This window comes from Narcine bancroftii, chromosome 6 (genome assembly GCF_036971445.1).
Source record: "Narcine bancroftii isolate sNarBan1 chromosome 6, sNarBan1.hap1, whole genome shotgun sequence".
Classification (NCBI taxonomy): domain Eukaryota; kingdom Metazoa; phylum Chordata; class Chondrichthyes; order Torpediniformes; family Narcinidae; genus Narcine; species Narcine bancroftii.
This window is the reverse complement of record NC_091474.1, coordinates 142,052,183-142,078,536: the sequence shown is the minus strand read 5'-3', so window position 1 is coordinate 142,078,536 and position 26,354 is coordinate 142,052,183. Positions and strand designations below refer to the sequence as shown.

General features: G+C 41.3%; 1 long non-coding RNA gene across 1 annotated transcript in view; it reads right to left on the bottom strand.

Moving 5' to 3' along the window:
• Positions 1 to 26,354, bottom strand: part of LOC138736542 (uncharacterized) — a 492,063-nt gene that overhangs the window by 15,091 nt on the left and 450,618 nt on the right. The window contains exon 6 of the long non-coding RNA XR_011340380.1: positions 14,404 to 14,525. This is a non-coding gene — a long non-coding RNA (uncharacterized lncRNA). The remainder of the gene's footprint in view (positions 1 to 14,403; positions 14,526 to 26,354) is intronic.

Sequence of the window (26,354 nt, the reverse complement as noted above, 5' to 3'; positions counted from 1 at the left end):
CATCTGGGAAATGTAAGATGCTGACCAAATTGATTCCTGGATTGAGAAGATTGTCTGATGAGGAGAGATTCATGGAGACATAAGAGAATGAAAATGGTGGAATCTGGAGCAAAATAAACAATCAGCTTGAGGAACTCAGCAGGCCAGGCAGCATGTATGGAGAAAAAGAGATAGTCAACCTTTGGGTTGAGACACTGCAGAAGGAATGATAATTTAGATAGTCTGAATAAATAAAATCTTATCCCCTTTAAAGTTCAATGGTCCATCTATTCTTTCACCACCCCACTTCCCCTCCGTCTCATTGCCAAACCTAGAAGCCTCTCTCTATCCTGGTAGTTCAAAAATCTCTATCCTGGTAGATCGAGGTCTCTGACTTGGGCATGGCTTTGGTCTCAGATCTCTATGAACTCTCAATTAAAATCTTGTCTTCAGAATGTTCCTTTCCAAATATCTTCGGTATCCATTATTGAAAGAAAACAAATCACATCCTCTATTTCTTTACGTTCAGACAATCCCACTATTTTAATGTTCTACTGTAATTTTCCAAAATATCAACTTTCTCCGTTTTTCATTTATTAAAATCAAACTAGTTATCGTATCTTCAGATGTATTAGATCTCTCTTCAATACGTTGCACCTCTTCTCGAACATCTTGAATCTTACTTTCCAAAGTATCAACTCTGTGAAATGTTATTTATCGTCTTTAATGCATTATCCACTTGAACTGTCAAATCTGCTTTAACTTGCTTCAATTCTTCAAACAACAATTTAAAATTATTTTGCAAAGACAAATTAAATTTTATTTGAAGTTCATCTATTTTTGCCTCAAACATTCATTTCCTTTTTAAAAGCCTCTAGACTGCTCCTCTTCTGAACTTGACATTTTTTCTGCACTCTCATATTCTTCTGAAGCCTCTTCCACTGGAGCTGAATCTCCTTCTTGTTCAGAAGAGACGCTGAATTTTTTCCCCAACTTTTTTTTTCTTCTGCACTGTGCATGCGCAAGAATGCCATCTTTACAGGACGCCACTAAGAAGGCTCTGGAGGAAGGTCCTCGCTGGCGGATCCAGAAGGAACTTCAGTGGCCAGCTTCATTGTTAAGGTAGGCCCAACCTTTTTCTTCTTCTTATCTACTAATTTTTTAGTAGGTGTTGATTTAGATTAATCTTTTCTTTCTTTGGCAACATTTTCTTAACTTTAAAGCAGTTTTTATAGAAAAAACTTTTCTTAAAATGCACTTTTTAAAATTAATCCCATTGTTAGGGTGCGTGCTGCTCCTCATGGCACCACGTGATGTTCCCCCCTCCCATTTAGATAGTCAATATACAATGGTGAAGGGGAGGGGTGAGACACGAACTGGCAAGCAACATGTGGAATGAGGTGAAGGGGATTGTCATCTGACTAGGCAGCTTTGAGAGGTCAGTAGGCTTGCATTTATGGGGTGCACAGACTTTCATAAATTCTACAAAGGAAGAAATGAGCCTGCAGATGTTATTATTATGTACTTGACTATTGCCTTGCGAGTGGACACTTGGTCCTGTATTCTTGTTGAGGATGGCAAGAAACTGCAGTCTAATATCCTGCAGTAATGTATCATGATGGAACACACTCAATGGTGTATCTGTTGAAGCTGTTGAGGGACACGGGTGAAATGGTGAGAACTGAATCACTTCAATGGTTCAGACAAGGGTCAGACCTAGTTCAGATTTCACTCAGAGGACAGATACTGCCCTCATATTATTCATGGCCAATGTGAGCCTTGGAAGTTTCAATCATCCATGAATAAAAGGGGTTCAAGACAAATCCTGCTATTTGGCTTGGGTTTCCATCTATTCTTTCACCACCCCACTTCCCCTCCATCTCACAGTCAGCAGGGAATAGATAGAGCTAATAGGTGCCTAGTGGATGTATTATGAAGCGTTGAACAACATATTTGCATGGAAGAGATTGAATGGATCACGATGTCCATGATGCCAGTTTTTCCATATTTTCAAATGGTTTCACATATACCCTGCAGCACCAAGCTTCCAAGATCACCAACCTTCCATTGATTTTCAAGTGACGAGGTAACTGGGTTCTTTCTGTACATTTCACATCTACACACTCCATTTGCCCAATGAATTTTTTCCACTCACTTTCTCTGAATATCAGGTTTCCTTTCCCCTTGTTTATTTCTTTTTTTGGCTTGGCTTCGCGGACGAAGATTTATGGAGGGGGTAAAAGTCCACGTCAGCTGCAGGCTCGTTTGTGGCTGACAAGTCCGATGCGGGACAGGCAGACACGGTTGCAGCGGCTGCAGGGGAAAAATGGTTGGTGGGGGTTGGGTGTTGGGTTTTTCCTCCTTTGCCTTTTGTCAGTGAGGTAGGCTTTGCGGTCTTCTTCAAAGGAGGTTGCTGCCCGCCAAACTGTGAGGTGCCAAGATGCACGGTTTGAGGCGATATCAGCCCACTGGCGGTGGTCAATGTGGCAGGCACCAAGAGATTTCTTTAGGCAGTCCTTGTACCTTTTCTTTGGTGCACCTCTGTCACGGTGGCCAGTGGAGAGCTCGCCATATAACACGATCTCGGGAAGGCGATGGTCCTCCATTCTGGAGACGTGACCCACCCAGCGCAGCTGGATCTTCAGCAGCGTGGACTCGATGCTGTCGACCTCTGCCATCTCGAGTACTTCGACATTAGGGATGAAAGCGCTCCAATGGATGTTGAGGATGGAGCGGAGACAACGCTGGTGGAAGCGTTCTAGGAGCCGTAGGTGATGCCGGTAGAGGACCCATGATTCGGAGCCGAACAGGAGTGTGCGTATGACAACGGCTCTGTATACGCTTATCTTTGTGAGGTTTTTCAGTTGGTTGTTTTTCCAGACTCTTTTGTGTAGTCTTCCAAAGGCGCTATTTGCCTTGGCGAGTCTGTTGTCTATCTCATTGTCGATCCTTGCATCTGATGATATGGTGCAGCCGAGATAGGTAAACTGGTTGACCGTTTTGAGTTTTGTGTGCCCGATGGAGATGTGGGGGGGCTGGTAGTCATGGTGGGGAGCTGGCTGATGGAGGACCTCAGTTTTCTTCAGGCTGACTTCCAGGCCAAACACTTTGGCAGTTTCCGCAAAGCAGGACGTCAAGCGCTGAAGAGCTGGCTCTGAATGGGCAACTAAAGCGGCATCGTCTGCAAAGAGTAGTTCACGGACAAGTTTCTCTTGTGTCTTGGTGTGAGCTTGCAGGTGCCTCAGATTGAAGAGACTGCCATCCGTGCGGTACCGGATGTAAACAGCGTCTTCATTGTTGGGGTCTTTCATGGCTTGGTTCAGCATCATGCTGAAGAAGATTGAAAAGAGGGTTGGTGCGAGAACACAGCCTTGCTTCACGCCATTGTTAATGCCCAGAAAGAGGTTCAATGTTGGAAACCTGCAGTCAGACGAAGCGAGAGGAAACTTCCAGGCAAACCTCAAAGCAAAGCTCGACGATGCAACCCGCCTCACGGACCCGTCCCCTGAAACCCTCTGGGATCAGTTGAAGACTACCATACTGCAATCCACTGAAGAGGTACTGGGCTTCTCCTCCCCTTGTTTATAATAAACAGACATCTCACTCCTTACTGCATTCACCAAGATAATGCATATCGAAATTTCATTTTTCATTTTGACAAATGTAAAATTTGTCTCCATATGTCAATGCTTAATTTTGACTGTGAACACAAGTGATTTTGATCAGCTTTCCACTTCCCCTGGCTTCCTGTACAAAGCTGCAGATGAGGAGGCTAAAATGAATTAATTGAATGATCATAAAGTGAAACATAAGGGCAGTTGGTTCACAATAATGCTGGCTAGGTTTGTTTCAGGACAGGCCTTAATAGTGCCACTGATAGAAAACTTTCCTTTTAATTAGATCTTGCAAAATATATCCTGCTTGGTGGAATCACTTCCACCAAACTTCAAATAATGCAAGGATTCACTACATCTAGACAATTGTTTTCCTGGTCCTGTTAGGCATTTACTACAAGAAGTTTGAATTTTTCTCTGGCAAATAACATTGTTATATTCAACCGAAAATGAGAGGTGAATCACCGTATATTAAAAGTTCCTGGTTCAAGGGATGAGGTCATTAAATGGAGATGTAAAGATTCTAGGTAGCGCTCAATCTCTAATTGAAGAAATGCAATGTCCCTACTCCTGGGAATCCCTGGCTCATGACTGCTCAGTCGAGAAAAAGAACAGTCAGAGTTGTACAGAGAACCTGAAGGCCATGTGTCAAGAACACACTGAGGTTCTGCAAAACCAACAGAAGGAGAACACCACTTCACCATCTACCCATTTGCTTACCCCACTTTTTGCCATTTTCCCCATCCATAGAAGAATCTCATTGATGATATTGTCATCAGATGGACGTTAACTTCAAGGAGTGACAGTTGAGTATGACTATGCTTAGTTGTTGCTTGAATAATCTTGAGGCAACTCTTTCTATTTTGACACAAGCCTCCCCAATGTTGACAGGAAAGAATTTACATGGTCAACAGGGCACTTTTTACAGTTGTAATATCTGGTGCCCAGCTTGATTCTGGATGATCTACTTGATTTCATTTCTATGTGGAGACACAAGAGATCAAAGATCGTGTAATTTGAACAAAAACCCAATCTAATGGAGGAAATCAGTAGGTCAAGCAGAAACGGTGAGAGAAAAAGAATGGTTGACATTTCACTGAAAATGGTTCCGGCCTAAATTGTTGACCATTCTTCATCTCCCACTTATGCTGCTCAACCAGCTGAGCTTCTCCAATTGGCAAGCACTTAAGAGCAGAATTAATTTTAATGTAGACATAAAGCATGGCAACAGGCTATTTTGGCCCACAAGTCCAATTTACACCCCATTAACCTACACCCCTGATACATTTTGAAAGGTGGGAGGAAACTGGAGCCCCTGGGACAAAAAACCCACGCAGACACAGGGAGAAGGTACATACTCCTTATAGCCAGTGCAGGATTCAAACCCAAGTCCAGTCCTGATCGCTGGCGCTGTAAAGGCGTTGTGCTAACTGCTATGCCAACCATGTCGTCCTGCACCAATTGTGCTGCCCTTACATTACAGAATTCAGATTCTGCAATTTTATCTCTATCTGTTGTGCTCGGATTCAAAGCCTGGTACCCAGGAATCCGCCTTGAATATCTGGATTACTAATCCAACGATAATAGCACTGCACTATTGACTCTTCTTGTTCACATAAATGGTCAAGAAACAAAGAAATAGCTCCTATCAAAAGCCAATTATGCTGGATCAATCAAAATGTTTAAAATTGAGATTGATTGATATTTGATAGGCAGGTGAGTTAAAGGTTTGGATGGAGATGGTTTAGGTGGAGCAGAGGAACTGTTAGAGGTACCAGGCAGATCAGACAGCAACAGTGAGAGAGAAAAACAAAGTTAACCTTACAGGTTGATGAAAGTCAGTGATGAACAGGTTAATGGAGGTGAATGGCTTACTTCGGTTTCTAGTTTTATGGAACCCTCTACGTTGCAAACCATACTTGCAATTGTTATTTTGCCTCTCAAGTGAAAGTGCATCGCTAGTATTAAATTGATTGTCACTTAGTAGTGTATGATAGTGGTGAGACAGAGTGTATATTTATATAGATTTTTTTTGGAGATAACTTGGGAAAGGTTTGTTAGAATAGGTCACATCTTTCTTTGGCTTGGCTTTGCGGACGAAGATTTATGGAGGGGGTAAATGTCCACATCAGCTGCAGGCTCGTTTGTGGCTGACAAGTCCGATGCAGGACAGGCAGACACGGTTGCAGCGATTGCAGGGGAAAATTTGTTGGTTGGGGTTGGGTGTTGGTTTTTTTCCTCCTTTGTCTTTTGTCAGTGAGGTGGGCTTTGCGGTCTTCTTCAAAGGAGGTTGCTGCCCGCTGAACTGTGAGGCGCCAAGATGTACGGTTTGAGGCGATATCAGCCCACTGGCGGTGGTCAATGTGGCAGGCACCAAGAGATTTCTTTAGGCAGTCCTTGTACTTCTTCTTTGGTGCACCTCTGTCACGGTGGCCAGTGGAGAGCTCGCCATATAACATGATCTTGGGAAGGCGATGGTCCTCCATTCTGGAGAAGTGAGCCACCCAGCGCAGCTGGATCTTCAGCAGCGTGGACTCGATGCTGTCGGCCTCTGCCATCTCGAGTACTTCGATGTTAGGGATGAAGTCGCTCCAATGAATGTTGAGGATGGAGCGGAGACAACGCTGGTGGAAGCATTCTAGGAGCCGTAGGTGATGCCGGTAGAGGACCCATGATTCGGAGCCGAACAGGAGTGTGGGTATGACAACGGCTCTGTATACGCTTATCTTTGTGAGGTTTTTCAGTTGGTTGTTTTTCCAGACTCTTTTGTGTAGTCTTCCAAAGGCGCTATTTGCCTTGGCGAGTCTGTTGTCTATCTCATTGTCGATCCTTGCATCTGATGAAATGGTGCAGCCGAGATAGGTAAACTGGTTGACCGTTTTGAGTTTTGTGTGCCCGATGGAGATGTGGGGGGGCTGATAGTCATGGTGGGGAGCTGTCTGATGGAGGACCTCAGTTTTCTTCAGGCTGACTTCCAGGCCAAACATTTTGGCAGTTTACGCAAAACAGGACATCAAGCGCTGAAGAGCTGGCTCTGAATGGGCAACTAAAGCGGCATCGTCTGCAAAGAGTAGTTCACGGACAAGTTTCTCTTGTGTCTTGGTGTGAGCTTGCAGGCGCCTCAGATTGAAGAGACTGCCATTCGTGCGGTACCGGATGTAAACAACGTCTTCATTGTTGAGGTCTTTCATGGCTTGGTTCAGCATCATGCTGAAGAAGATTGAAAAGAGGGTTGGTGCGAGAACGCAGCCTTGCTTCATGCCATTGTTAATGGAGAAGAGATCAGAGAGCTCATTGCTGTATCTGACCCGACCTTGTTGGTTTTCGTGCAGTTGGACAACCATGTTGAGGAACTTTGGGGGGGCATCCGATGCGCTCTAGTATTTGCCAAAGCCCTTTCCTGCTCACGGTGTCGAAGGCTTTGGTGAGGTCAACAAAGGTGATGTAGAGTCCTTTGTTTTGTTCTCTGCACTTTTCTTGGAGCTGTCTGAGGGCAAAGACCATGTCAGTAGTTCCTCTGTTTGCGCGAAAGCCGCACTGTGATTCTGGGAGAATATTCTCGGCGACACTAGGTATTATTCTATTTAGCAGAATCCTAGCGAAGATTTTGCCTGCAATGGAGAGCAGCGTGATTCCCCTGTAGTTTGAGCAGTCTGATTTCTCGCCTTTGTTTTTGTACAGGGTGATGATGATGGCATCACGAAGGTCCTGAGGCAGTTTTCCTTGGTCCCAACAAAGCTTGAAAAAGTCATGCAGTTTGTCATGCAGAGTTTTGCCGCCAGCCTTCCAGACCTCTGGGCGGATTCCATCCATACCTGCTGCTTTGCCACTTTTCAGTTGTTCAATTGCCTTATTGTCTCATCCCGGGTGAGGACCTCATCCAGCTCTAGCCTTAGGGGCTGTTGAGGGAGCTGGAGCAGGGCGGAATCTTGGACTGAGCGGTTGGCACTGAAAAGAGATTGGAAGTGTTCTGACCATCGGTTCATGTGCCGTGGCCAAGCAAGCTGGGACGTGGCAGCGAGGTCCTTGGGTCACATACAAACACTTTAAAACGTATCTTATTTGAAATACTGGAGCTCGTCCCCATGCTACACATATCAGCTACACATTTTTGCAAGAGCTTTTGAAGAGTCCTCAAGAGACTTCACTAATGCATTGTTGTTTACCAAAGGCAACAGATGAAAGAGCATGCCAGAGCTGCTATGTTTGTAAGAAAACTCTCTGTTCTGAGAGGATCATGTGGTTTTTTGCAAGCAGAGAGAGTCAAACAGACTTTCTCTCAGTGTCAGAGAGAGAGAGAGAGAGAGATCACTTGACAGTGTTACAGCCAGCAAAAGTTGCTGGGACTGGAAAAGGACAAGCTGAAAAGCCTGTTCAGAAGATGGCCTGGTCAAAGCCCTTGTGGTTCATACAAGAGGAGAGGACTGGCTGTCTAATGTTTCCTTTGGAATAAGAGAAACAAAAATTAACTCTGTGATGACCTGAAAGAAAGAGATTCTCATCTGGAGAACCCTGAAGGGGCAAGTTTCAGCAACAGAACACCACAGTGGCTGATGGAAGTAAATCAGTTGTGGATGTCCTGGAACAACAAGTCTCTCTCTGAAAACCAACAAGAACCTTCCTGAGTGGTAACCATTTACGTTTCAAGCAGCAAAGCTCGTGAACTTTATAAATGTTAAATTCTGTGCACAGTATAAGAATTGTCTGCAACCAATGAACTTGGAGGAATGAGAAGTGAGATTGGACTGTGAACCAAATAACTTTTCTGAACTTAAACACGCATTACATACACGTGCGCTAAGAATTAGAAGGGGTTTAAGTTAGGTTAGTTAAGTTAATAGTGATAAGTTAAAGTGTGATTCTATTTTCATGTTTAAAGATAATTAAAAGCAACTTTTGTTTAAGTAACCATTTGTCTTGATGAATATCTATTGCTGCTGGGTTTATGGGTCCTCTGGTCTCGTAACAGTGTCACTAGGTCTCGCAGCATTTAAAGGAGGTAAAGGGAAGCCAATATTTTAGGCCTGAGCCCTTTGTCAATGTATGAGCCTAGGCCTCTTACTTATTAGGTTATGGTCCTTTCCTCTTCCTCCCAACAAACCCCGCCCCCCCACAACTTTTTATTCTGGTGCCCACCCACCCAACTTTTGCTCATACCTTGACTAAGGGCTCAGACCCAAAAAGTTGGTTACCCTTTACTTCCTAATATAGTTGAGTTTCTTCAGCACTTTGTCAATTATATATCTGGCTTTCAGTTACTGCAAGATCGCACTTCCTCATCCACTGAGAAAATCTCGAGACACAACTAAAATCTGAAGATATCTTTGATGGGATTTCTGTAACAATTTTTACATTGGTAAACATCACTTTATTTCTCAGGGCACAATAAGACATATTCTTGATCATTTCAGCACTTCTTGTGAATCTAACATGACCAATTGTTCTTGCATTGAGCAGTGGAATACTATACCAGAGCAGCTGTTGTTTCGACAGCCAACTAATTAATTATAACTCTCTCATGAAAATCTTTCTCAAATAGTTGTCAGCAGAATTGCTGGCAGATTTCACCCAAGTGACATTTGCACTAACGTTGTCAGTATTTCTTGCAAATAATTTTTCTAATTGTCAGAAAGGATCAATTTTTGTTGGCATTTGTTTGTGATCGAAAAAAATAGAACCAGTCACAAACCAGTGCAAAAAATAATGGTTTAGACTTAATAAGGAAGATGCTTAGAGCGAGAATTTCTAGCGAGTGCAGAGAAAATGGATAATCCTGGAAAGAAGCAGTAAAATCAAGAGGACGTTCCAGCAGACCTGTCAGATAAAGTGCAAGAAGTAGGGTTTGGAGATTCAGGCAGAGTCTTTTTGGTCTTTGATCAATTTCTCCTTTCAAATATTAACAACATGTTGGGCATTTCCAGCCTGGGCTGCTTTCATTGTTAATTTTTCTTACAGCTCTGTTCCATTTAGCAAACGGAGTAACAATTACGGGAGCAAATATAAGAAAAGAAGCATCTATTTGAAATATATATAATCATAGTGTTAATCAGCCCCGGGGCATTTTTTGGCAATGGTCGATAAACCACTCATTGCACACCAAACCTGATTTTTATTTTCCAATACAGGGAAGATAAGGGAGAGCTAATTATTGGTTGACATTGTTGGGAGTATGATAATGATGACAGTTTATTAGTGCATGCATGAGTACAATGTGCAGAAGAAATGAAATTCTTGCATGCTGCACCTACACAGGTATGCAAATTACATTAACAAGCAGCGAATGACATTACAGACAGCGGGGTGGCTCGGTTGGTGTAGCGGTTAATGCAATGCCTTTGCAGCGCCTGCAATCATGACATGGGTTTGAATCCCCTATGTCTGTGTGGGTTTTCCCCAGGGGATCCAGTTTCCTCCCACTGTTTGAAATGTACTGGGGGGAAGGGGGTTTACTGGTTAATTGGGCGGCACGGCACTGTGGGCTGAAATGGGCTGTTACCGTGCTGCAAGTCTAAATGTAAAACTTAATTTAAAAAAAAAATTAAATTGTTCTTCTACACAAAAGAGGATAATAAATTTAAAATGAAAGATGAAGATCATGATTCAAACTCTTTTTTATTGTCTTGTAATAATACCAAATATATATATATTATATGCATGAATATTTACCTGCAGTAAGGCAAACCAAGAGTCATCTGAGCTTTGCCTGGCACCACTAACAAATAAGAGAAAGAGAAGCCAAAGAGAGTCTCTTCAGAGACACTGAATATCTGTAGATTTTCCTCTAGTGTTCCTCCAACTTCATTGACTCCTGTTTCAACCATTGTCAACCCAAGCTCCAGGTCCAAACCTCTGATACAATTAGCAGCGACCAAGGCCCTTCTTGCCTTTGGCACCTTCTTGAATTCCAATTCCAGTACCTGGTTCCCAGGAGCCTGTCTCCAGCAGCCCACAGCCTCTGTGAGTCCTTCAGCCACCGAGCCGGTCTCTGTGCTGTTGCTGTGGTCATATTTGGGTCGTCTCCCAGCCTTCTGAATTAATCATAGTTGCAGTTAGGGCAAAAGCAATGTGATGATACAACAGTGTAGATTAATCTTTTGTGCTACTAGAGTAGTGTAGTAGTGTTATGACAAGGGAAGGATAGAGAAGGAGGTAAAAGAGGTGGAGGTGTTGCATTGCTAATCAGGAGAGTGGCACAGATGCATTCAAATGGAGGTCTCTTCTACTGAGGCAATATGGATAGAAAGGCCTAGGCAAAATGATCTGTCCCTTTGCTGTAATATTCTATCCTCCAACCTATTAAAAAAAAATAATGAACCTAGAGCTTCTGGACTTCAGGCTTCTGTACCTTTTGTTTGAAGGTTGCAATGAGAAGAGGCTGATGGTGATCTTCTATGATGCATCAAGATCTCCTGAGTGGACTGAAAGTCAATGACTGTGATGGATTGCAACTTTCTGCACATTCTGCTTTCCTGGGAACCCAAATTCACAAACCAGGCTGTGATGCAACTAAATTTTAAAACTTAGTAGTTTTCATTTATTTTTCCATTGAAAGACACGGCTCGATAACAGGTCCTTCTGGTCCATGAGCTTGTGCCATCCAAATGCAGCCATCAACCTACAAATTCCTCATGTTTTTGGAAAGCGGGAGGAAATCCGAGTACCCAGAGGAAACCCACACAGGCATAAGGAGAGTGTGCATGCTTATTATATACAGGGCTGTCTTGGGTAAACTTATACCTCTCATTTTGTTCGTTTTAGACTGGTCGCAGTGTTTGAGCTACCGAAAGAAAATAGACACACACACTGAGAGCAGTTCAGATTATACCAATGTTTATTACAAATTCAAAAGCTGATTTCAAACTACAATATGCAAGCCCTTCCCAACTATACTTATCAATGCTTCGACTGGTCCCAACTGCCGAAGCAAGGCAACGACAGCACACTTGTAGTAGGTTGTCAGGGCGCCGGTAGCAACTTCTCCACCTCCCCCGACCGGGACGTTGGCTGGACTCTAGAAGTTTTTCTTCTTGCTGAGAGATGTTGCCACCTCTCGGAGAGTCTCAAACTTCAGCAGCGGGACCATGGCTTATATTACCCAAAAACTGCTTACCCAAGCACCTATTCCCAGCACAGCAAGAAAGATAAGCGAGCAAGCTAGCATGCTAGGCTTCTATCGAATAACATAATTTTCAGCTTATCACTTTGAATACAATGGTTTATTTTGCATCAAGGCTAGGCCTCTGACAGTCTGTGACCAAAACAAGCAGGAAGATTAAATGTTCTTGGTACACAGATGTCCTTTCGTCAGATAACAGCATCTCTGGTCCCTCGGTGAAATTTAGCTTATGTCTGCTGATTCTAAAAACAAGCAGGTTCTCAGCCTCACAGAAGCAAAGGCTGCAAAAGTAAAAAAACACGATTTAAATCTTCCATTACAAGGGCCAGACTTGAATCTGGGTCACTGGCACTGTAATAGCATTGTGTTCTGATAGCTTGATAGGCTATCCAATGATGTGCCTTCAGATTCATTAAAAAATGTTGGTGTGCCTTCTTCACAGCTGTTCTCCTACACTGGTCACAGGAGAGGTCCTCTGGGATACCCAGGAAGTTGAAACTACTAAACTTCTCCAATGTTATTTCACCTGTACATGATCCAATTGATATAATTTTTCACCAAAAATATCAAAAGTTAAGAGAAAGGTTGAAAGAACATTTTTTTTTTCCCAGCAGCTATCAATTCTTGAAACTTCGTGGACTACACTTCCCATAACACTAGACCTCCAAAGATCTGACATCTCATTTTTGTACTACAACCTAATGTGAATATGTAGTTATTTGCTTGTTTTTTTTAATCTTCCTTTTCAAGTCCCATGTACTAAGATGCAGTGATAGAGGGTTTTTTTTTGGCAACCAGACCAGCAGGCATCTCAAAAATGGTACAAGCAAGACAGTACAAAAATAGAACAGTGGACAACCACAGAGAGATGACTTGGTGAGGAGCAAAGGCCACATCATTTTCACCATGGGCTTTTTCAGGAGTTTGATCGAGACAGGAAAGAAGCTGCCCTTGAATATGCTGGTGTGTGATCGTATGCTCATGAACCCTAATCCTGATGGATCATTTCCTGTACCATGCAATGATGCATCCTGACATGATGCTTTCAATGGATAACCCTTAGAAGTTGCTAAAGACTGCAAGTGACCTGCCAAATTTCTTCAGGCTTCAAAGAAAGTGGAGATGCTGGTGCACCTTTTGGAAATTACGTCAATGTGGGTGGACCAGACAAAATGCTTACCCCAGGAATTTAAAACAGTCTTCTATCTCCATCTTTGTTCCGTTGATGCAGACTGGGTAAGGAGCTCTTTGCCTCTCCTCCAGAAGGCTACAAACAGTCATTCGTCTTGCTGACATTGATGGAGAGGCCTTTGCAACAAGCCTCTATCTCTCTCTCTGTACTCCACTTTGTCATTGTTAGAGATCCAACCTACAATGGTGGTGTCATCTGCAAAATTATAAATGGATTTGGACCTATATTTGGCTATGCTTTTCTCTTCTTATGTTTTGCATGTTTAATGTACCAAAGAAACTGCAGCAAAAAAGACTTTGAATGTAACTGTACATTGTACTTATGTATATGACAATGATCTTCATTCCTAATAATCCTTTCACAGTCTTGCAAATGTTTGAGTAATAAAGGTCTTATTGTTATTGTTAGCAGCACCAGGCAAAGCTCATGCTGACTCTTGGTTTGTTTTACGGCAGACAAACATTCATTATAATGGTGTAATATCCAGCTCGTCAAACTGATCAGGGAGAGGTTTGCAACCCACAAGGCAGGTCATTTATAGTCATCTGATTGCACAAGTGCAACCCAATGAAAAAGCGTTCTCTGGTCCTCAGTTCAAAACACACAGATACACAACCAGACATAACACGGATACAGAAGAACAATAAATGGACAGGACAAGTGTCCATATATACAAATAAATATTATTTCATGAATACGAGAGGCTAAAATGATTAGTGTGAGCTGTTTGGTCGCTCAGCATTCTCACTCCCCTTGGGAAGAAGGCAAACATGAAAATAAATGCCATTTAAAAAAAGTACTGTCTCAGCAAAATTACAATAATAGGTGAGATTAAATTCTCTCAGTTTCTTCACACATGTGCTTGATATTTTATATATTTCAAGCCATGTTGTAAATCTCAATCTATTTGGAAATAAATTGATTTGATTGATCATGCAAAGCTACATTTCCCCTGATTGTCTCAATAAGAGCTTAAAGCTTTGCAATTTAGTTTCTTAAAAGCATATACTGCATCTAAACCATCTCTGTCCCAACGAAATAATTGCACTATGCATTAAAAGTTTGCTGTGCCCTTGTAAAATTATCAACTGCCAATTCTTGAAAAACAAGGTGGGAATGACTAGGGGTTTCAGATTTCTTCTGAAGAGCCTGTGTAGTTAATGTTTAATGTGGTCCTATCCTAGCACTGGTTTAGTATTACACTCTGTGTTTAGGAAAACCTATTATGTGAAGTCACTTCATGCACATCATTTCACCAAAACACATCATGTGTCTTTTGTTCTTCATCATAGATTAATTTACATGTTAAGATTTTCATTGTATATGTATATTGTACAATGTATATGACAATAAACATAATTTCGTCCCTTGGCACTGCTGTGTTACAGCAAATGCACAATTACCACATATAACAACGGTCCTCTTCGTTGTAGCTTAAACAAGAGAATAACAGTTTGGCACCGCAAATATTCAACAGAACTGATGATTCAATTCTTCCCTACCTTTGGTCATGGTCAGAATTCATTATTTATTTCTGCATGGATATCATGGATTCTCCCTGGAAACTCATTTGTATGGACCATTTCAGGAAAATGCTGGAAATGCTCAGCAAGCCAGACAGGATCTGTGAAGAGAGAAAATGGTGATCTGTCATTAGAATTAAGAGCAGTTGAAGGTATAATGGAGATTTTCCTTTGGCACTTGTGAGGAAGCAACATTTTGGGGGTTGTACATTATACTCCGAGATTCAGTGGCTTTGGCTTCACTACAGTAAAACCCCTATTATTTGGAATTTAAGCAACTGTCAGCCTTAAGCAACCGGAAAAAAAAAATTGGAGAAAATTTAATAAAAATAAAAAAATGAAGTTTAAAATTGGCGTGCCTTGTCATTAGTTGGCCAATCGTGCAACATACAATCTCAAGTAACCGGAAAATTCATTTATCCAGCACTAACCAATCCCCATAGGTGGCAGATATGATGGCTTTACAATATAATGATTTCACTACACGAGGCATTAAGTACCAGATTTTCAAGAATGAAAGAAGTTAGAAGGCAGGGTAAGAACAAAGAGGACTCTCTGTGATAAAATAGAAGGCAGGCAAAATTAATGAGTAAAGGGATAATATTGCAAAATAAATTAGAATGGTCATACAATATGAAGTAAGTCGTCGGAAGATGATCCTGATGCTGTTGATTTCATTGTTGAATTTGGATTTTTTATGGTTGAGCTACTGTTCATCATGTTAACGTTGAAACAAAGATTTTTTTTTAAAATAGCAAAATGAGTGTTTAACATATTAACTTTAGACAACCCTCTCTCCCTCTCTCTCAGTGCACGTTACCTGACCCAAAGGGTATTTTCAGCAGTTTTAGTTTTATATCATATTTCCAACATATCAGTATTGTGCTCTGTGCTTCTAAAGTGGCTTCATTTTCAGTGAAAGAACATTCTGAAGCATGATTCTGCAGCTTATGTGGCCAGGTAAACTGATGAAGTGATAAATCCTTGGAGTGACATCCATGTTAAATAGTGTGACTCTCTCGCAGGAAGGCATCAAAAGACTAATTTTAATGAACTAACCAGCATGCTGAAGTATGTCATCCGTGGCATCAGTGATGCAGCTGTGAAGAATAAGCTGACAGAAATTGTGGCCGGGATCAGTCATTGCCTGGAAGGAGCCTGTTGCCAGGACAGCTGATGGCATCATCTTATTTTCTGCAGTGTTGAAGTTAGCATCAGATCATAAGACATAAAATCAGAATTGGGGCATTTGGCCTGCTGTGTGCCCGCCTTTCACCATGGCTGATTTACTATCCTTTCCAACCCCATTCTTCTGCCTTCTCCCCATAACCTTTGATTCCCTTTTTGATGAAGAACATATTCTACCTCCGCTTTAAATATTGTCAATGACCTGGCCTCCACAGTTGCAATGAATTCCAGAAACTCACCACCACCTGGGTAATGAAATATTCCTCCTTATCTCTACTCTGAAGGGACATTTTGTATTCTGAGGCGATACCCTCTGGTCAGACTCCCCCATCACAGGAAGCATCCTCACCACATCCACTCTATCCAGGTCTTTCTGTATTCGATAGGTTACTCCCTGACACATTTTCTGCAGTTGGTATTTCAGGAGTAATTTTGAATCTTGCTGCCAATCTGTTTAAAGCCTTTTACTTCTCTGTCCCCACTGACCTCACCTTGATCCACGTCACATCAATTCATTGCTGCTTTCACAGTGCCATCAGGACTGAGGCATTTACATTGTTATGTCTATTTTCTCCTTGCTGAACTTTTGGTAGTTTTCAGCTGAATGTCCTGCTTGTCTAGAAAATCAGCAAGGTCACATTCCCATGAAACCTTAAGACTACAAACAGCAAAAGGCACATTCACGCACGCACACACACACACACACACACACACACACACACACACACACACACACACACACACACACACACACACACACACACACACACACACACACACACACACACACACACCCCCCCCCCCCCCCTGTTATCTGGAATTCAAGCAACCAGTAGCCTCACATAACTGGCAATAAAAAAAATCACAGAAAATAAAAGGTAAAAAATACAGAAGTTTAAAATTGGCACCCACTAGCAGTTAATTCACCTAAGATGCAACACACAATCTCAAGCAACCAGAAAATTCAGTTATGTAGCATTTACCACTCCCTATAGGTGCCAGATACAGGGGGTTTTACTGTATAAATATACACATAAGAAATGTATGTGTTTATAACGGCAGTATAAAAGTCAGTAAAATGCCCTAATTATTAACTCTGTTCAAAATATATTCTCCAGTTAACTTCCCAAACATTCCAGAGGAGCCACTCTGAATGCGATTCTATTTTACTTTTGCTTCCCACATTGATACCTTCCACACATTCACAAAGTTTCTCCCATTTTCTCAGCACAAGCTACAATTCCTCTTGGGTGACTCACCAACTCTTGGTTTAACACCAAGCTACATCAGCCCCTACACGTTAAAGTAATTTGTTTTCCTCACTCTATTGGGTTTCCTACTTTCCTTTCTCTTTCATGCCCGCGATCAATCTACAGTCATTCCTGCAGGACCAGGACTAAACTCTGGGTTTTAAAATTGTTGACTAAGTGCATTCTCTTTTCAGTTCCAAGCGAGCAAAATCATATTAAAGTTTAACAAACATTTTGCTATAATTTTCAGAACTTTTTTGAAGTTTTCACATCTCGAGTTGGATGACAGTTTGTATAAGTGTACCTATTTGATCTGGCAGTTAGACCTTCACCATGATCTGCTTTTGCATAGATTTATAATCAAGAAGAAGGAAATTGCCTTCCAGTAATCCTTTAATATATTTAATATGATCCTATGCTGAGTTATCAAATCCCTTGAAATGTTTTCTTTACTACTTTGCAAGACAGACGTCGTTAAAGTATAAACAGGATGATGAAGCATAATAATGATTACATAATTAAAGCACATTTTACATTTTATGAGCAATGATTCATTTTGACTACATTCAGCTGTTCCCTTTTCTGAAGAATCTGCCCTATATGGAAGGGTAGTTGATGGACGATCAATTATACAAAGATTAACATTACTGGAACTGAAGGCTTATATTAGCAAGAGATGGCCAGCGTCCCTTGTGGTCATATCATTTACATACACAATAGTGGTTTCATCACATTCACCCCCCTCTTTTAAAACAAGACCTGGGAGTGGGTGTTTTGCGGTCAGGTGACCTGATAAGTTCAGTCTGTCTGGTGGCCTCCTTTGGTGTTTTGATCAGTGAGCCCCCATCTGCGGTGGTCTCTGTTGACTGTAGCTGCTCCATCTCAGTTGACCCAGCTGTGGTACTTGGTTGAGCCAGGAGGGTGGGAGTGTGTGTGTCGGCTGCCGGGTTGGCCGAGGTAGTGGAGGTAAGGGATTGATGCCCTGGAGAGCTGGGGGGGCCCTACCTGTTGGCTGGTTGAAAAGGTGGGGGGGGGTCAAGATACTCCCACATGTGCCAGGACCCAGATGGATACTGTGTCCTCATGTCCATCTGGCATACTGTGGGTTAGCGAGGAGCAGCTGGACCCTTTCAATCAGAGGGCTGGACTTATGGGTCCTCACATGCTTGCAAAGTAGGATGGGCCCAGGGGACGTCAGCCAGGTGGGTAAGGTAGTTACTTATCTCCTGAGGAATGTAAAGAGTCTCTCGTGAGGTTTCTCATTGATGTCCGTACACAGGAGGGAACCAAATAGCATGGAGGGCCTCTGGGAGGAATTTTTGCCAGTGGGGTACGGAGAGGTCCTTGGACTTTAAGACCAGTAACACTGCCTTCCAGACTATGCCAGTCTCCTGCTCCACCTGGCCATTCCCTTTGGGGTTATAGCTGTTGGTCCAGCTAGAGGTAATGCTCTTGGACAGCAAATATTGATGCAGCTCATCGCTCATGAAGGATGAACCCATATCACTGGGGACATAGAAGGGTAGGGATCCTTTGAAGTCCATGCTCAGATGTTCAAAGGGGTGAGTGGCCTTGATCAGGTGTGACTTGTTGGGCTGGTAGAAGCGTGGTTTGCACTCCGCGCAGACTCAGCAATTTTTGCTCAGCTTCCTGATGTCCTCAATGGAGTAGGGGAGGTTACAGGTTTTCATCAAGTGAAAAAAATGGGTGATCCTGGGGTGGCAGAGGCTGTGGTGCAAGTAAAAAGGACCAATGGGTGAAGGTATTTCCTGTACCCTCAGAATAAAATGGGTTGACCACTCCTGCAACTGCTTTGTCTAACCTCATATCCACCTCCACTGTTCATCCAAATAACAGGGGACCAATAATAAATTTGCAATGACCTTTCCTTGCAATTTCTGTGTGCTCTATATAGTAGATTAGTGCATCTCTCACTCTTCATCAGAGGTGGTGAATCGTTGAAACTCAGAATTGTTGAAACTCATTGTCACAGACAGCTGTGGAGGCCGTCATTGGGTAGTTTTAAAGCAGAGGTTGAAAGGTTTTTGATTAGTAAGGGTTTCAAAGGTGAGGGGGAGGGGGGAAAAATACATCAGCCATGATTTGAATGGTGGAGCAGTCTCAATGGGCCAAATGGTCTAATTCTGTTCTAAAGTCTTATGATTTTAAAGTTTTATTATAGTACTACCTGGTCCACTACTCAGGGGATTTTCCTATACAACTGGAGAAGCTCATAAAAAACATCTTCTTGGCCCACTGAGACACAAATGCTGGTAAAAAGACAATCTAGTTCTTTCAATATAGTGTCCAGTATTCAGTGCTAACAACGTGTTCACTTCTATAATGGGGAAACCAAACACAAGAAGGGTGACAGTGTGGCAGAAAATTTCCATTCAGATGGAGTTTTCAGATGCTGGTCACATTAATTTTCCATGTGACATTTCTCATTGTCCTTGCAATGAAGGCAGATTTATTTATTTATTTTTTTAATTTAAACATTGTGATAGTACAGATTCTATCACCAATGTGTATATGTACACATGTACAGATGGTAGTGTAGGATGACTATGATTGGCTGAGAGTGTAGCCACACCTACTGGCAGGTCTTAAAGGATTGTTCCTAGCCAGACCAGGTCATTCTGGACTGGTCGACCTACTTGTGATATGCTCCAGTCTTTTAGTTAATAAAAGCCTTGGTTTGGATCAACAAGTCTTTGGTTCTTTCGACTCATACTACAGACATGCAGCATGGTAACAGGCCATTTCAGTCCACAATTTCAAACTGCCCAATTTACACCCCATTAACCTACATCCCTGGTACATTTCGAACAGTGAAATGAAACCAGAGCCCTCAGGGAAAACCCACACAGACACGGGGATAACGGGCAAAGTCCTTACAGACAGTGTGGGATTCGATCCTTGGTCTGGTCCCAATCACTGGCACTGTAAAGACATTGGGCTAAACACTATGCCAAAGGTGCTGCCCTGTTATGCTATCGTAAACTTGAGGATGACCAGTTCTACTTTGGTATATTACAGCCTTCTGAATTCAACAAGTTCAAATAATCAGCTATTTGTAAATTGCCCGCTAGCATTCAGTATCCATTCTCTCATCTCCTGGTATTTCAGATTTCTTTCATCACCTCCTATTTATACCTATTACATCTTTTTTCTTAATTTTTCATAATTTACTAATCTTCACCTCTTTATTTTGCCCAACACTACCACTGCAATTTAATGCCTCCATCCCACCGGAGTGCTGAGATTTAGATTTATTGATATAGTCACGTGAATGGAGAGAAAGCTTTCATTTGTGGGCCATTCAAAATTAGCAAAGCATCTCCATGTCCCAGTGCCAGTGGTGTACATTCTCTTCATTTGCCATTGGTTGCAGCCTTGTGCTGTGACAAGAGGGATCAATGCAAGAAGTATAAGGTCACCTAATTCTAGCTGGATGTATATAGTAAATGGCAGGGCCCTTAGAAATGATAAATATACAGAAGGATCTTGGAGACCAAGTTTGTAGTTCCATGAAAATGGAGACATAGGTGGATAGGGTAGTGAAGGTGTTTAGCTTGTTTGCCTTCATACTCAGGGGTAATAGCTATCAGAGTTGGGGCATTATTTTGCAGTTGATGGTTAATCCACACTTGGAGTACTATGTACAATTCTGGTTGCCATACTACAAGAAGGATGGGATAGTAACAGAGAGAATGCAGAATAGATTGATCAGGATGTGGCCTAGAAAGGAGGGCTTTAGTTACAAGGAATATTGGATTGGCTGGGATCATTCTAACTGGAGGAGTGACCTTACACAGGCTTAATAAACTATGAGGGTTGACAGTCACAGTCTTTTTCCAAGAGTTGGTAAGGGCATTTTAGTTGAAGGTGAACAGAGAAAGACAATTTTTTCATACAGAGGTATTGTCTATATGAAACAAGCTGCCAGTGCTGATTGTAGTGACAGGTACAATCATAGCATTAAAAAATAATCATTTGGGTGGAAAAGAAATAGAGGTATATGGGCCACGTGCAAAATAATAGGATTAGTGCAGATTGATATCTTGGTTAGTATGGTTGAGAAGGGCAGAAGGGTGTGTTCCTGTACTGTAGGACTCCAGCCTTTCTCTGTAACTTGAAGAGTCATTGGTCATAGTGAGAAATAGAGCATGGAAACAGGCCCTTTGCCCATTTAAGTCCACACTGACTGTCCACTACCCATTCCACAATAATCCCCCATTAATCCCATGTTTTAATTTTCCTCACATTCTCATCAATTCTCTCCAGATACTACACACTGGGGGAAATTTACAGTGGCCATTTGACTTACCAACTCACATCTTGGGATGTGGGAAGATACTGGGCATCCAGAGGAAACCCAGACTATCACAGGGAGAACAAGCAAACTCCACACAGACATCATCCAAAGTGAGGATTAAATCCAAGCCTGTAGCACAATGAAGGAACAGCTCTACTAGTTGCACCACTGTGTCTCAGATGTAATATCACTAACTTTTTTCCCCCACTTGACTAAAAGATCATCAATTTGAAACACAAACTGTTTCTCACTCCACACAGGCTGCCTGGCCTGTTGAGTATACCTAATCCATCTTATCCATTTTTCGTTCAGATTTCTCACAGCTGCAGAGTTCAGTTTTTTGTATTAAGATTATTTTGTTGGCTGTAAAATGCTTTGGCACGGCTTGAGGTTGCACAAGATATTACAAAAATATGTTTGTTTTATGTCCATTATCATTTCCCACTGGGTAATATCACAAATGTGAAAAGTATTGTATAATCCTGTGTCTAAAAATGAGTTGTAGTTTACTACACTACATAACCTAAACCACCTCCTTCAAGATAATAAACTCCTGTGTCAATGGGCAGAGTGTATTGTCACAGGCCAAAAACAATACATCAACCATATAACCCGAGTCCGTCAGCTTATAACATGTATCAGAGTCAGCCTTGTGCCACTTATCACTTCTCAATATATATGTTTCAAGACTTAACTTTTTTTTAAATTATTAAACAGGAAATTAACTGAGAAAGACCATTCAACAAAATCTGTATTTCATATAACAGGTGAGAAGATAGTTTAAAATACATGGAAAAAAAACACTCAAGAGGCTTTATCATCCAACAAATTAAACTTATCAATGTGTGATAACCATTCCAGGACTTCATAAATAGTTAATAACCATTGTTATGAAATGTCAAGTAAGATTCACATAGAAAAAAAATCAGAAATGGTTTTGCCAAAGTAACTGCAGTATTTTCCATTCATTTCAGTTATCATTTCTGATCATTTTTCATAAAGCTGTCTAATCTGATAAGTAATTATGACTTGTGGGGAATGGGCTATTCCTAACACATATTTACATTTTGTGAGTGCACCCAGCACCTGTGCTATCAAATATCTGTGGAGAAAAAAGGCACCAATATTGGAGACATACAAACCTTCCTCATACCATCAAATATTTTGCCCAAGGCATCCATCTTGAACAATATATTTGAAAAGATTCATTGTGCACCAGAATGGTATCATGTCATCCAGTGTCATGTGTGGAGGAAATGTGGCCTACCTGCAATACAGTCATTCCAGACAGCCAGGTAGGCCATATGTCCTCCCCATATGAAATATATTTGGAAGTCACATGATCTGTTAATCAAGGTTGGACTCTGGCCACCTATTAGTGCACACCTTGCCATTGGCTAATTTAAATAACCTAGGGTCATTATTGGCTAGAAACACAAAATAGCACTGTATCTAACACCAACGCACAGCACATTGTTTCTCTCTGCCTCATCGTCCAAGCCCCAGACATCACTCCATGCCAGATTACTACGGTGACTATCACTAGAAATATTGCAGGTAAGGTGTGCACTACACTGAAGCTGAGTTGTTAGTACTGTGATTGGTGGGTACTTGCAGAGAGTTGAAACCCTGTTGGTACAGGGAAGTGTGTGTGTCTGTGTGTGTGTGTGTGTGTATAAAAAAAGTCCCTGTTTGTAGTGTGTAACTGGGTTGAGCATAGGTTTACCGTTGTTGGAGTCCTACTGAAGTTCATGGTGAATCTTGTATTATCGCTTAAGTGAAATGGTGATTCAGTACTGTTTAACATTGCCCCCTTTTTTTTTCCTGTACGTTAATAAGTTGTGTGTGATTCCAACACTTGTGTCCAGACTCCTCTTTCTGTTAACCCACTGAACCTGATGCTCTTCTCAACATGACACTCACCCCTGAGATTAGTGAGTGGTTTTGTTGTTTTTATAGAAATATTCCTATCCTTTATTTAACAAAGCTACTATGCACAAGAAAGGTGCACTTCTGAGGATTTAAATTTCAATAAATTATTGGATTCAGTATTTCTGATCCTCTGCTTAAGGCAGTCTCGTTCATTTGCAATGTGCCTGAGATGATGGAATTGGAAGACCGCCTACTATAAGAATGTAGGATCCTAGTCAGTGTATCAAGTCCAGTTTATTGTCATCTGATTGCACAAGTACAACCGAAATAAACAGCATTCTCTAACCTTCAGTACAAAACCTGCAGACACCTAACCAGACATAACACACATGCAAACAATACATGTGCAGGACCGGTATTCATCATATACAATTTTTTTTTTAAGTAAACTTTCATGAAGGTGGGAGTCCCAGATGGTTAATGTGAATAGTTCCTTTGGTCATTCAGCTTTCTCACTGCATCAGTAAAGGTCTCATTAGCCTATCTAATAAAGGATGTATTTGCAATAAAATGAATTCCCACAAAGATTCACTAGATTAGATTGATTCCTGAAATGGGGACATTGCCCCATTATACAGATGGGCTCATGTTCTCTAGTTATAAAAATGAGAGACAATCCCATTGTAAAATAGGAACTTCACAGAGGACTGAAAGGGTAGATCCAGGCTAGGGTTCCCTGGCTAGGGTCACATTCTCAGAATAAGGGATCACTCATTCAGGACTAAGATGAAAAGAAGCTTGTGCATCTAGAGGGCAGTAAATCTCTGTAATTCACTACACAAGAGCATTAGAGGTTTGGAATTCAAAACTGAGGTGGATGACCCCTTGGATTTTAAGGTGATCAAGGATTTGGGGTTAAGGCAGGAAAGTGGTGATGAGGTAAAAGATTAGCATAATCTTATTGAATAGCAGAGCAGTAACAAGGTCCCATGGCCTACTTCTATTTCCAATTTTTGTGCTAAAGAGTAATCCCTGTCTTGCTTTATTACAACCCCACATATAATCTTCAACCTAGAATAAATACTTCATGGAAATTTATGAAATGGTTGGTAAACTGAATAATAATCATACATTTACTGTAACAGTGAAATCTGAAAATTACCAGAGCATATGTTGCAATGAGACTTGTGTTAGTAAGAAAAATACCCTTGCCTCAGCTCTGCAGGCAGCTGATGCAGAGTGACTCTGGTTCTTAGCCTCACCAAGTATTAAAGATAAGGCTGCATTAATTTGTATTGCTCACACCTTGTGGGTGCATGTTCAACAATGGGATGATCACCCACCCTATCTCAAAATTAGGCTTGGAAATAGCTTCATGCAGGCTGTGAGATTGTTGAATATTATCCTATAATCAAGTAAAGTATTCAAAAATATTTATCTATATTTATTTTGTATTATACCTTTATCTTTATTTTGTGCTGTGAATTGTCTATGTGTGTGTACACTGTGGTCTGGATAAACATTGTTTCCTTTGGTCATAAATGTACAGTCAGATGATAATTGAGTAGGTATGGAGCAGGGAACAGGAAGGAACGTAGAGATGCAGGGAGAAAGGTGCTGAGAAATGGCAACCAAAATGGATTTTTTTTCTTGTTTTTGAATTCCTCTGAGTCTTTGTTCCTTACTAATCCTCTCTAGCTCTAGGCAGCACGTTACTTCTAATCTTGTGTACATCCCCTAATAGCAGCACCCCACACTTATTGGTCAAGTGTTCTGCAAGCTAACCTGTTGGCTCTGGAATTCCTTCTTCCTCACTGTCTCCCTACCTTTTGCAAAGCAGCTTTTTTGAACAAGTGAAATTCAAATTAAAAATTGCTTATGCACAGAATCTGAAATAACCGGTTCTGACAAAAAGCACTTGAACCCGAAAAGCAAACTTCATTTTTCTTTCCACAGATGATGCTTGACTGACTGTTTTCAGCACTCACTGTTTCTGTTGTTTCAACCCCAAGTTTGGATTCCTGCCCCGATAGCATTTTACAATAATCAGTGAAAAATCTTTGGTTGATAATAGCTCACAGCACCTCCTTGTGATATGTTCACATTTTAAACATATAGAAATGTGACGTTGCATTGCAAATCCATATCAGTCCATTCTCAGGGAGGCTGATGTTACTTGGAACCCTTAACATTCTGATTAAACTCCGCTGACGGACACCCTTTTGTTTACATTAGCCACTCCAATAGTTAATTGAATAGTCACATTTTGCATCATTGTTTGCACATATAATTAAAAATATCTTGACTATGGCGGAAAACATAAATAAATAAATGGAATGGACCCTGTCCCTTCCTGCGGTGACATGGTATTTGATGCGAGTGATTGTTTTTAATGTATTTTTCAGAATCTGGGTGCCAGTGTCAAGGAAGGCAGTTTTCTCCATTCCTTGTTCTCTTTGAATTGGGTATTGTGCAATTTGGGGATGTTTAGGAGTCAAGACATTGGTAGATCTGGAGTTGTTTATAGCATTCCCAATAAAAAGTTTTTTTTGGCCAATTCCAGATTATTAGCTCAATTCCACCTGACCCTCAATTACAACAATAAAATCTAACTGCTGCATCACCAAAGCAGGAAATTATAAGAGTTGCAGAGGTTAGAGCAGAAAATGCCCACCATTGTATTTAGTTGAGCTACTGAAAGTCTGGAAACTGCAAAGACCTAATTCCCCCCTTCAGCTGAATCTAGAACCCAATAAACTGCAATTATGAGTTGTGGCAATGTTCCAAATGACATCAGGAAGTGTCAACCAATCTCTGTGTTATTATCACCACACACCCAAGCCTTGGATGGAAATGGTAATTCTCCTTACTGAGCACATTCAATGGCTGCCTTAGTCAAGGGTTCCACAAAATCTATAACTTTTATCCTAAATCCTCTACCAAGGGAAGCCTCTTTTACAGTATCTTTATTATCAAATACTCAACACTGGGTGGCAGAGTTTCTGAAGACTACAAAATTAGCAGCCTGGAGACCCTATACTCACATTATAGAATGGTCTCACTTTGATTTAACTCTTTAAATTTCCTCAAGATGTTCTAAAGAACTTTTGAATGGTGGTCACCATTGAAATGTTGGAAATGTAGCAATCAGTTTGGTTCTAAATAGTGTTGGTTAATTACCATATTGTATTCTTTTGCTAATCTTGGTGGAAGCATTTATACTATAGAAGTTAACTCCCTGAAAATTTCAATGTCTTCCCAAGTGGCCATTGATTCAACCGAAAGACACCTTCTCCAGCTGT